Raw genomic sequence first — 13,616 nt, 5'->3', positions numbered from 1 at the left:
GACCAGGAAAGACATTTACGATGCGGTTATGAGAACCGAAACTGATTCTAAGTCTGAAGAGGACGAGCCTCAATCTCAAGAGCTGCAAAGGTCAAAGAGACGTAAGAGATATGTCTACTATAACACTGAGGATATTGATGAGTTTGAAGATGAGATCTTCACGCCAGAGCTGCACAAGGAATCTAAGGATAAGACTGATAATGTTTCACCTTAGATCACTTATTTATGTACTTTTGTTTAAGAATAATGTTGGATAGTTGTCCAAAAGTGTTTAAATTTATTTCAGAGTACTTTTGCTTTGTTTTAGGAAGAAATTAATAATAATATAGTATTATGGTTAAGACAATTGTTATAAGCATCCTTTTGAGAAATAAAGTCAATATTTATTTATTTGAGTGAGCAAGAATTAATTTTGGGCACGTAAATGGGAATATTTTTTTCTTATTTTATTTTATTGTGTGATTGAATTCCTATATGTTGTTCTCCACATTGCAATATTGATGTGAATATTTTCTCATGAATGATTATGTGGTTGTTAAGGAATATTCTGTGGTGTATTTGTGATTGCGTGCGAAAATGTTTGTTGATGCGATCTTTTTTTATCAAATCAAATGTTGCCTTCCTAGAGAATGGCATGTAAGTTACATATTGAAACCTAAAGTAGAATTACATGAATTTCAGGTCGCGCAGTAGAATGGCTAACAACAATAATGACTTAGTTGCTTCTATTCGCCTCTTGGTGGAAAAACTGACTCAGGAAAGAGCTGAGCGTCCCGATTTTGCTGGGGACATGTTCGAGAGGTTAGCCAAGGTTAAGCCACCATTCTTTAAGAGGAAAGTTAACCCTACCTTTTTAGAGAACTGGATTAGGGAGTTTGAAAAGATCTTTGGGGCAGTGAATTGTCCTAAAGACATGAGAGTAGGTCAGGCTGTGTTGTACCTTAAGGATGATGCTGACTTGTGGTGGAGAGAAGATGGAGCTAGATTGAGTGTTGTGGAAGGTTTGACTTGGGATTCTTTTGTTACAACCTTAAGGGGAAGTTTTACCATGCATTTATGAGGAAACAGAAGGACCAGGAGTTTATCAACCTTAGGATAGGTAGTATGACCATCTTCGAGTACTATAGCAAATTCATAGCACTGTTGAGGTTTGCACCTGAGGTAGTAGCTACTGAGGAGTTAAAGCCTCAGAGGTTTGAGCAAGGTCTGACCGAGGAGATACAGTTGCCGTTAGGGGGTGACACTTTCTCGTCACTATACATTGTGTATAAAAGAGCCGCCCACATTTATGGACTTCAGTCTAGGCGGGACAAAAAAATGCTTTAGTAGGTGAGAAGAGGAAGGATTTTAATGCTGGGGGAAATCAAGGGAACATCAAGAGGTACATGAATGGGAATGAAAATTTCCAAGGGAGGAATAATCAGGGCATCAACAATAAGGGTCAATTTGATAGAGTGTACCACTGTAAGAAGTGTCGTAATAACCACCCTGGTAGAGACTGTAAGGTAGATCTAGTAACCTGTAACGACTGCCAGAAGAAGGGGTCGTAGGGAGTATAAGTGCTTCTCTAAAAAAAAAAAGTAGAATGGTAATGGGAGTGGTAACCAGGTGAGGTATGGGTTCAACCAATCAGGGAATCAAGGTTCTAAGCCTATAGGGTCACAGAACAACCAGGGGAATTTTAATAAGCCTGCTAGTGAGAACCACAACCAAAATAAGGCTCCAGGTAAACTGTACGTGATGAGTCGCAACAAAGCTGAAAGATCTGTCGACGTAATTTCTGGTACTTTTTCTATTAACTCCGTTCTTGTTAAAACGTTGTTTGATACGGGGGCGACTTATTCTTTTCTGTTGTCGTCTGTCCTTAAGAGTATGGGGTTAGTATATAATTTTTTTGAATTTACATAGCAGAATAGATATAACTTTAAAGCTTAAGAGAAAAGACACACGAGATTTTTACAAGAAAAACTTCCTAGGCCCAATAGGAAGAAAAACCTTGACACCAAAGGATTTTAACTCAATTTTCTTTAATGAAATAGGCCAAAAGAATCTCTCTTCAAAAACCTAACAAGGATCTTCTCTGTTCCTCTAGGAACTTGTTCCTAGTCACTCAGTTCCCCCTTAACTGATGACACTCACTTTGACTTCACTAGAAGTCTTCTGTTTTCTCTCGTTCTTTTTCTCTTTTTATCTCAAGGATATTCTCTGAATTTTTTATCTCACCCAAACACTTAGAATATTACAAGGGAAAGTAGAAGAAGAAAATTATAGAAAAAACTTTCCAAGTTAATAGATCATTAAACATACCTCATAATTCAAAGTGCATAAAAACAATATCTTGACTTAGATTATAGAATCTTTCTCTACAAGATATATAAAATAAATATGACAATATTTTTGGTGTTTTATAATTTTCTAAAATAAAATCATAGTAATTCCTAAGTATTTTGCATGATCATCAAAATATGGAATACAACAATATTCTCCCTTTTTGATGATGGCAAATATAAAACATAAAATAAAATTAAGAAAGTAAAATAAACAATTGCAAATAGCAAAGAATGAAGAGCTATGGGGTTTAAGAAAATTAAAAGAAACTAACATACATTAACTAACACACACACACTAAATAAAAGCTACACTAACAACTTAAAGCAACTAAATTAAGCTACGATAACAACTTAAAGCAAACTAGTCTATCATCCTAAATCGTGTGTGATAGGAGGGAGAGAGACTAAGTAAGAAAGCTTCACCAAGAAATCATAATGATATCACTATGTTTATTTTATGTGCCACAACCCTTTTCCCCCTTTTGTCATCATAAAAAACAATAAAGGAATCAACAATATGCATAGAGAACAAGATATAATCAGAATCAAGACATAGTAGCTCAAACATATTATCTAATAATACTAGCCATCCAAGTAGTGTAATGAGGATATTAAGATAGGAGCAATGCAATATAATAAAAAAATACACACAATGATTTCAGGGAGAAAAGGAAATATGAAGAAATCAAGAAAAAAGAGGCAAAATAGAAAGAGAAAAAAAATAATCAAAAGAGGGTGTCCACCGCACAACCATAGGATAAAGAAAAATTAAGAACAAGTCATCAATGTTTAATACAACCAAAAAAATTGTTTTTAAGATTAAGAGAAAGGAAATTGAAATGGGGGATTAGGGTTTGGGACGAACAAAGAAAGAAGAGAACACATGGTCAATCTTCTCTCTCACTGCAGCTTCACCATACTTCACAGTAGCAAGAACCATCTCCTGTTAGATATCAATGCGGGAAACTCGTGCTTCAACACCACGGACTCTAGCATGCAAGAGAGTCAAAGACTCCCATAGTGAATGTAGAATCCCGTAGAGACCAATGGTGGAGAGTAGGGGATATATGGTCAACTGCCTGAGATTCTAAAGGAGCTTGATCCTGCAGATTGATGTGAATTGCACCCTGTCCCTAATCCCAGGGAGTCTTGGTCTCAGCAATTCTTTGACTCTTGCGGACAGACCTAGGACCCTCTGAACTAACTTCCTCCTCTAATTTCTTCTTAGATCCAACTTCTCCCTTTCCCTTTGTCTCTGATCCCTTAGAGGCGAATTTCCCACCTAATACCTTCAAGGACAACCTGGAAAGGGTATCCTTGGCCAAGTAATTATCATGTTCAAGGTCAAATGATGTACTTGAGGGGAGGTTGATTTGATTTTTTTCTTGAGGATGGCAGAAATAAGGTTGGCATATCCAACCTTAATGTTATGGGAAATGCAGTAAGAGAGAAGTGAGATCATTAATGCAGGGAAATTGTTCTTAATGTTTTTAGTAAGGCAAAACATGAGGGAGAGATCCATAAGACTCATTTGAGTTCGTTTGGATGTTCTCAGTAAGATGAACCGCCAAACCATTTGAAATAGGAATTTATGGTAAGGAGAAAGATCCTTTTGATCAACGGACAAGTCAGATTCCTTACCCCCAAAGTATTTTAAAATGGTAGCATTTGATGCACCATTGACACTTAGCTTAGCCCTATCCTTCACATACTCCTTGTACCCTTCAAGAGGTACTTCAAACCATTCACCCAAAAGTTTCTCGGAAAATTTCACAATTTTCCCATTGACTACCTCAATACACATACCGTCATTATTCTCAAAGCTAGAAGCAAACTCACTCATTTCCTCTTCATATAATCCCTCATCAAAACTGAGGACTTTGCCCCATTTTTGAAATTTAACCATTTCAAGAAATCGACTCCATTTGACTTCCTTGCACCAAGAAAAGTCGACGCAAAACCCAATTATATATCTAGAGGACTTCTATTTCTTGCCCCTCTTAGTAGGAACCAGCACTTCTTTGTCTTACTCTGTTTCAACCTCCTCGAAGAATTCTTTTTTTTCGAGAATTTATTTCTTGTTATCCCGAAATTTCGTGAGATCCCATAGAAGTGGCGTTGGAGTTTGAGTATTTGGTTTTACTTGCATTATAGTCGACCAATGGAGAAGATCTTTTCCGGTGGTTAAATTTGGGTATCTTCGGGTGTGTTCCGTTAGGAAGCCATTTTTGGTTGAGGTGAATAAGATGAGGTTGAGAGGTTTTAGGAGAGAAAATAAGGTGGTTTTGCAGAGGTGTTAGTTTTTGGGGTTAAATGCAGCGAAATTTGGCGTGAGAAAGTGGATTGATTTGATGGCTTTTTATGTGGGTAATTTTGTGAGAAATGATAAAGCAATTCAATGCGGTTTTCTCTTTTTCCCTTCTCTAAATCCTTTGAATTCATCGATTCTTGGGTTTGTACATTGATAAGTGCGTTTTTAACGCACTTTACGACTCTTTTTAGCTCATTTTGATCCTCTTTCTCCCCTTTCTTCCCTCTTTCTTCTTCATTTCCCCTTCTATTTCATGCACTTGATCATTCTTGAAGATAGTGATATTTAACTAGATTTTTGATGATTTTTGATTGAATTTCTAGTACATTTGCTTTCACCATGTTTTATATTCTTAATATAGGTGGAACTACATAAGATGGATATGAGTTGTAGAGTTGTCAAAATGAAGCAATGAAAATAGAGCACACTTTGAGAAATGGTGTGCTTGCACCATGCCCATGTCCGCTCGCACAAAGGAGCACATGCATAGTGCCATAAAATCTTGTATGAGGAACTTCAAATGGACACAATTTTTCAACTACAAATCGAATGAAGGTAATCCAATTAGAGGTGAAAGTTTGTTTCGATATCTTTCCAACGATTGGTCATAAGCTTGATTTGGATATAAAATGAAGAAGTTATACTCGTTTTAAGTTGACCTGTCCGACTAGATCAGAAGTACTTGGTGCGCCCACATTATTCGAATCCGCAAAAGAAAAAAAAAAACTCGAGGCTGCTTAAAAATGAGAGTTTTTATTTTATGTTTTGATTATGCTTTATTATTATAGTTTATAGAGAGCATTGTTCGGGTTCATACTAGAGAGATAAACACTCTAGTTTTGTTTAGATTTGAGATTCATTGATCATAGTTTGTGATTCCTACAACATTAAAGGTACTTTTCATTCAATTTAATTTGAAGTTTCAGTTTTTATTTCATCTTTTCGTGGTTATTCTTGTTCTTCGTTATTATCAGTTCTCCATTCTTATAATCACATAATTGTTATTTCTATTAGATTAATTATTTCTTAATCACGTTCAACCTTAGATTAGTCATAGTTTTTATGTTTAATTGTTTAAAGTTCATGATTAGTGAGTAGTTTCTTATCTAGGGTTAGGGTGAAAGTATGTATTAGGGTTTTAAATGTTTTGTTAATGTGATTGTGACGTTCTAAAGAAGTTTATGCATTGATCTTGGTGTTTTGAGACCTTAGGATATATATTGATCGCATTTATGCTTTGGTATTTTTGATTTAAATGTTCTTGAATTGAATTTTGAACTCATTTACCATCCCCAAGAACCAACTTAATTTCTAGGCCAAGATATTGGGTAGAAATTAAGGGGGCCCTTTATTTTGGGTTTTTCGAATTTATCGAATCTCTTAATCAATTGATTAAAGGCCATTCGAGAGAGGATTTAGTTGATTGATCAAGTGATTATTCTTGAGGACCATTCGAGAGAAGACTCGAGTATTTTAGAGGAAAACCAAACCTTGCATAATCGTCTCCGTTGCTTCACAATCGCATTAACAATCATTGTCCATTCTTATTCATACTAGTAACTTTAACTCTAGTGTCTTCCTATCTGATTCATTGATTCGAGTTATTTGCTAGTTTTTGTTATTAGCTAGTCATAGTTGTTACCAAATCTTTTCAAACCCCCAAATACCCTTCAAGTAGGTAGTCTAGACTTGAGAGACTTGAATTGATCCCATTTCCCCTGTGGATCGACCCTCAACTTGCCCTTAATATTTTCTTAGTACGTAATTGCTTGTTAGGTTTTATAAATATTGTTTAAAAAGTAATTTTTGGTGCCTTAACGACAAACTAAAAACCTCTTATCAAAATGGCGCCGTTGTCGGGAAAATCGTGCTATTGATTGAAGTTTCTAAAGTTTTAAATTGCTTATTGATCCTTTTTTTTCTTTTTTTATTTTACTTTTTTTAATTGGTTTATTTTTTTATCTTGTCTTTATTTTATGTGGTAAGTGTTGTTTATATGAGTCTAGGATTCTATAGATATTTTTTTTTTAATTTTTTTTCTAAGTTTTTTAAGAGAATTCCAAAAAAATGACAAACTTCTTTTTTTCTCAATATGAGGATGAACCATTTTAAAATTATTATCAGAGATTTGAGAACACTCTTCTAACTAAGTGTAGACTTGAGATTTGGGAGATGTGTGTGGTGATATAGGAGGGTTTGAATATGCATACAAGAGAAATGGCGGAGTCTATGTTTAATGATGAATTTCGATCCCAACACCTTGATGAAGCATGGAGTTTCTTTGGATGGTTGTCTAGAGACACTTATGAGTGGGACTACTACAAAAAGGGCCTAGGAAACCGGTTGAAAATGGCCTAGGAAACCGGACTATAACACATCTCCATCTCACAGGTGTCCTAGGCTAAGAGACCGGTTATAATGCCTGGTTTCCTTATTTATTTAGGAGACCAGTTGACAGGTAAAACCAGTCTCTTAGATAAGTATATATAATATATAAAGAGGTTAGGAGACCATTTAACATTAAAAACCGGTCTCCTTGCCTTACCCTTTGAAACCATTTATTGACCATAACCGGTTTATTAGGTTTAGTAAAATGTTACAATACATACATTATGCTGTATTTGTGGCTCTTCGTGTATACACTTTTTTTCTAATAAAATAATTTATTTTTTTTTATTTTTTTGACAGGTTTGTATAACAATTTATAAATAGTCACAACAATATTGTTAAATATAAATTCTTGCTTGCTTTTTTCATCATGTCAAAAAAAATATTTGCTACATTTAATTTATATACAAAATCAATTTTATTCAAAACATCAATTTCTTCTAATAATGTCGTAAAATAAAATTTCTATAATCTAATGCTAGCTACTAAAACTAAAATTCTAAAATAATTAAATAATATGTACAATTCAAACTTGGTTGTCGTCTTCAATCTCCATGGTCTTATGTTTGATTGTTTAAATAATCCACCCACATATCTCTTAACTCGTCAATCATCTCTTGGGAATAAGTGCTAGGAATCCCTGGAAAGTACTACAAAATAATTTCAGATAATTATAATTAGAATTAGTATAAATATGTATTTTATTAGTATGAGCAACAATAACATTCTCCTCATTCCTCACAAATATTTTCAATCCCAAAAAATTATTAGATGTTAATGAGTGACGAAAAGTTACCTTATCAGGAATTAATTGCCGTCTACTTGCGATAGTTTCAATCATGTAACGACAAACATAATAGCCACAATCTTTGGAGCCTAGAGCTTGACGAGGACACTGTCATGAAAAAGTTCAGATAAATCAACAACTGACATAACTATTTCAAATCAAATGTGTCATTACATATAGTATATTTTTAGATATATTATTACACAAACCTGTATTTTGTTCCACCTTACAGGATTCTTTTTCAATTTCTTGACGTCCTTTCGATGAACCATGCTAAATTTTAGAATACCTCTAAGAAATTTTCACCTAACCTAATTAGATGAAGACGTTGATAATAAGATAACTAAAAATATTAATAGACTATGATTAGGTCACATAATCATTAATGATCCGTTCAGCAAATTCACGAATGTAGTCTGCTCCACTAGGATCAAGCCAAAAAACTGTTCCGTTCCAAGGGCTTATGACAGCTAGCATCCAATGTCGACTATATGCAACTTATTAACAAAGGCAAAAAAAATACTCGTATACACTAATTTAGATCAAATTTCAATATATTACGCATACACACTTACTCTTCATGGAAAGGTGCAAAAAATAGTTGATTAAGGTTCTTGCCTCCATTGCACCCGAAAACATGACATAAATAGTCCAATCGTTCTTCTTCTATAGTTGGAGTCCATGGAGCTAGATAATTAGGATCACAAAATCCATACACCCCAGATATGCCATCTTTCTGATATGATTCACTTAAGTGCCTAGCATAACAAAAAAAAAAATTAAGTTCATAGAGACACTTATTGAAATCGTCAATTATCTAGAAAAAAATCACAATTAAAAGTCAACTAAATAAATACTTCATGTCCCTCGAAACAAAAATACATACTTCATGAGAATCGACATGTGATCTGATCCCATATCTCTTTGGAAGCACCAATCCAGTATGTCTTCATAATCAAGCCTTACCTCTTGCTCGTTGTAAAACACGCTATCCGGGATCGATAATATGATGTTTCCACGCGTCTTTTTCATCACCATATATAGCTTCTTTCTTCAAAGTCCTCAACAAATCGGTGGTCACCTTGGCATGATCCTTATCAGTAATGTCATACTTCTGAGTAGTTGATGTTTCTGAAGCTGGTGATTTTGAGACAACATCATTTGGTGCCTGTTTTTATACTTACAAGCAAACAAAAAAAAATGATTAATTAAGTTGCAAAAGCTACATTTGTAATTAAGGCATTTGTACTTGCATAACCTTGATAGGAATGTACCTTTATCTTTGGAAAAATTAAGTGAGCAGGCCAAGAAACAAAGGCACACTTTTGATGGCACACTACAATACACTCCTCATTGGGACATGGCAATGGTGCAGTTGGCACAATATCTTTGGTAGTAGAGACTCGACGATAATCGTGTGATAAAGAGGTGAAGTGATTCAAAGTCACTTCTGTTGACCCCAGTATGTGCACTTGTCCAATTGCAACAATTTGAATCTCAAACTCATTCTCAATCGCCAAGCAACAATCATGAATACCCTGGTCCGATTTTTATAGACAATTAAATTCAGGAAGAAGTTATGAATCTGATAGAATTGATCGTAAATGACTGGTGTGAAATAACATGGGCAATGCCACAAATTAAAGGGGATATACTTAGTTTCATAACACACAAAAAAAATGTATTACAATTTCTCTTATCTACTATTTGCAGTTTGCACTACATTTGAGAAGAGCAAGCACATACGCTGCAGTTCATAAATTCCTCCACTATGTTTCAACATCATAAATAATGAGTACAGACTCCAGATAACTCACAGGGCTTTAATGAATTGTTGCTATTTCCTCCACTAATTTTATGTAAATATTTGGTTGTTCTACTTGTGTTGTCGAAACCTCCTCAAGAATGATTTCAACCAAGGCTGAAACTTGACTGAGTCTAAGTTTCAAGGTCTCAACTTCAGCTCAACTTGACACTCAAAGAATGCCTCTATGTACACATTAGAAAGAAGACGTAAGTACATGACATAAATATTGCATGTACATAGATCAAAAATCAAGATGATAGTTTGGAAAATTCATCAGTTATAAAATTGCAATTACTTAAGGCAAAAGACTCCAAGATCTAAGAAAGGGGACAGAACATTAAGTAGGAGAAAGCATTATAGTAGTTCAAGGAAAAAAAAAAGAAAGCTAAGTGCAATTCACTAAAGCCCTGAAGCAGCAACAATTTATGTTAAAAAAAGAAAGAAGAAAGATAGAATTTGGATTTTGGAGATGTAAATTAAGCTAAACAGATAAGCATTTCAGGTACAGAATGAAGACATACTCAACATATTCACACATACACTGCAGTACCAAGTGTACTGATAAAAGGCTCCTACAATCTTAGCTAGTTCTCATGGCATATAGCTCAAATGGAAACAAAATCAACTCTCGATTTACAACTACTTGTATCCTTGATATAAAGAAATTTAAACAAATCCTAAATCATAATATACATACATAATTAACATCCCATAACTTACAGCTTTACCCCCCAGTGGCTCTGTCAAGGCGTTGCCATGGCACGGACCTGGCAAATCAGACACTCAACTCTGTTTTAAGGTGGGGTTTCTCGATTTTGGGTCATAATAAAGTAATATTTTTTAAATCCAAAAATTAAGCTAACTTTTGCCTGTGCTGGTTGCTTGTGGCCTTAAGAAGTCATTGACAATTCATATTAGCATAGTGAAGATAGCTGGAATATCCTATTTCTTTTTTCACATCATTTTTTAATTGTTGGTTTGCTGCTTTTTATGATACATATATCTGCATTTATGTACAGCTTCTGGTGAATCAATTGGAGCCCTTGACGGAGCAACAGTTAGTGAAAATCTACTGCAGCAGTCCTCTCAACAGGCTGAAGAAGCCTTGTCGCAAGGAATGGAGGCACTACAGCAGTCTCTAGCTGAGACATTAGCTAATGGTATTGCAGGCTCTACTGGCTCTTCTGGCAATGTGGCTAACTATATGGGTCAGATGGCCATGGCGATGGGGAAATTAGGAACTCTTGAAGGATTCCTACGGCAGGTATTAATTTTCTTGCAGTACTCTTCATTGTGAAAGATTTCTTCTTTGATGTTAACTGGTAATGTCTTGTAATTCTCTAGTGTAATTTACCAACAGTATCTCAAACTTTTGGGAAAGGTCAAAAGTTATAAAGAAAAGGTCTAGTTTTTAATCACGTGGTCTTTGGTATCTTTTTGCTTCATCTGATTGTCATTCCTCTATGTGAGGATGCATTCGTTTCAACTAAACTTATTTGAACCAACTTTTAGTCCTGAGTTAATGTTTTAGTCTTGAATGGGGTGTGTGTTCATCTCATTGTTTTTATACTGTTCTGGATGTTGGGAAGATGTATTCCTTTTCGAAAATTATTCCGATTACAATTAATAACACTGCACTACAATAATATTGGACAAAACAGAGGTAATAAGACCAGCTATGGAGGAGTTATTTCAATTCACCAGCTAAGGTTATCATCCAACTCAAAGGTTATCTCAATTCACAGTTACCACAAACAACAAACACACTTAATAACACTGCACTACAATAATCAACTACTATAACAACATCTAATAACACTCACAATTCAACTGACACAACAATATTGGATAGAACAGAGGTAATAAGAGAGATATGGAGGAGTTATAGAGTCAGTATCATAGAGCTAACATCATAATGTTTCTTCCACAGCTAACACAATGATAAATTAGGCAGCAAAACATTGGAATAAGTGCAAAACAGCAGCATTTTAAGAAAGGCATAGGTATGGAGGAGCAAAACAGCAACAAAACATATTGGATAGAACAAAATTAATAACAGAGATATGGAGGAGCTATAGAGTCTTCATACCTGAGGCAATTTATGTTCACTAATAGGTTTAGTGTCGTAGTCCATTTTGCGCAAATGAAAACTCGTGGGGGAAGGATTGGGCAGCTGATAATGAAGCGCAGGTTCTTGTTGAGTCACAGCATCCTCAGGACAACTAACAACATAGGGCTCGGGCTTGGGCTCGGGCTCGGGCTCGGGCTCAGGCTCTCGCTCTTGGTTTTGGGGTTGAGAAAGCCCATTACCTCTAGTTAGTAATTGAGTGAAGAAGCCATCTTTTTGCCCTTGTCCACTAAACTGCCCACCACCTTGGCCACCAAAAGTCCCTATTAGACTTGCACCGGCCATAAATTGTTTCATCTGCTCTTGGGTTAAGCATGACATCATAAAAGTCATCATAAATTGTTGGTTGTCTTTCATATGTCTCATCTCTGACATACGGTTAGTTATTTCGGCTCGCATCTGACTGGGTGTTGGACAGAAAATCCAAAGTACTCCGTGTTTGTGATGCCTGACCCAACACCCCTAACACGTCCACCATGCTCGGGCTTCTTGAGTGCTCTAGCCAAAATATCATCTCGACCACCCTCTATGACAACTTCACCTTTTTCCGATTGCGCCTTCAATGCATTCTTAAGATAATAGTGAAGAAGCGAAAGCAAGTTAGAGTATATAGGACAAAGATTTTAGATTTTAGAAAAATGTCAAAAGGAAATCTATTTTACGATTGCATTAGCAGTTTCATGGTCGATTGGATTGTCAAATGTTACTATTCCATCTTTCACAAGTGAACGAGCTCTAATCCATAACTCATGGCGAGGCACTTGCTCGACGTGGATCCCTTGTTTCTGAAGATCATTTGCCTAACATTACATATAAACATATTTAGAATAATTAACAAAATCAATGCCATATAATATAACTGATATTCACATAACTTACAATCTCATCTTCACAGTATTGGTACCCACGGGAGCTTCCTCGATAGCTTGAAACTTTCAGACTTGATCGCTTTCGACTTTCTTCACTAAGCTCCTTGAAATAGTATAGATACAAAGTTAGAACTTAGAACACATAATATTCTATTTGCATAACCAAAATAAAGAATATGAAAAATATTAAATATTATGAAACCTTGAACTTTTCGGTAGTGCACAAGGCTTTAGATCAAATATCCTGGTTGCTTCTTGAGTTTCTTGAGGTGGTTGATTCATGCGATCTTCTTTAGGTTCAGGTACCACTATATTTTCTTGAGCTCCTTCGTTTGCTTGTTCCTTGGGTGGATCAGACACAAGGTTCTCTGGATCAGGAACTAGCTTCTTCTCTTTTCCTGCAGGGGTTAGTTCCTCGTTATAATGATTAGACTCTTCTAGGCGAGTCAATCCAATTTCAAAGTCATCATCATGCCTTTGTTCCTGCAAGGAGTTAGTTTCATCGAATATAATATGGACATTTTCCTCAACACACATTGTACGTTTATTGTAAACACGATAAACTTTACTATTTGAGGCATATCCTAAAAATATAGCCTCATCACTTCTAGCATCAAACTTTCCTAAGTTGTCTTTTCCATTATTATGTACAAAGCATTATTTGCATACAAAAACTCAAAAGTAAGAAATATTTGGTTTGCTTCCTTTGAGCCACTCATAAGGAGCCTTCAATGTAATTGGTCTTAGCATGACTATATTGATGATGTAGCATGCTGTGTTTACTGCTTAAGCCCAATAATTCTTTGGAAGACTACTTGTAATTAACATTGCCCTTGCCATATCCTCTAAGATCTGGTTCTTCCTATCTACTACACCATTTTGTTGTGGTGTTCATGGAACTAAGAAGTTGTGATCTAGACCCTCATTGTTGAAATTCATCAAACTTGGAGTTTTTAAACTCCTTACGATCAGATCTTAGATGTTTTGATTTGAAAC

General features: G+C 35.3%; 1 long non-coding RNA gene across 1 annotated transcript; it reads right to left on the bottom strand.

Annotated features, from left to right (window-relative positions):
* Positions 1-12,230: 12,230 nt before the first annotated feature.
* Positions 12,231-13,325, bottom strand: LOC130592182 (uncharacterized). The gene is made up of 4 exons (XR_008970405.1): positions 12,823-13,325; positions 12,631-12,723; positions 12,414-12,551; positions 12,231-12,320 (listed from the first exon to the last, which is right to left on the bottom strand). It is a non-coding gene; the product is annotated as an uncharacterized LOC130592182 (long non-coding RNA).
* Positions 13,326-13,616: the final 291 nt, after the last annotated feature.

This window comes from Beta vulgaris, chromosome 1, assembly GCF_026745355.1.
Source record: "Beta vulgaris subsp. vulgaris cultivar EL10 chromosome 1, EL10.2, whole genome shotgun sequence".
NCBI lineage: Eukaryota > Viridiplantae > Streptophyta > Magnoliopsida > Caryophyllales > Amaranthaceae > Beta > Beta vulgaris.
This window is presented reverse-complemented; position numbering and strand designations above follow the sequence as displayed.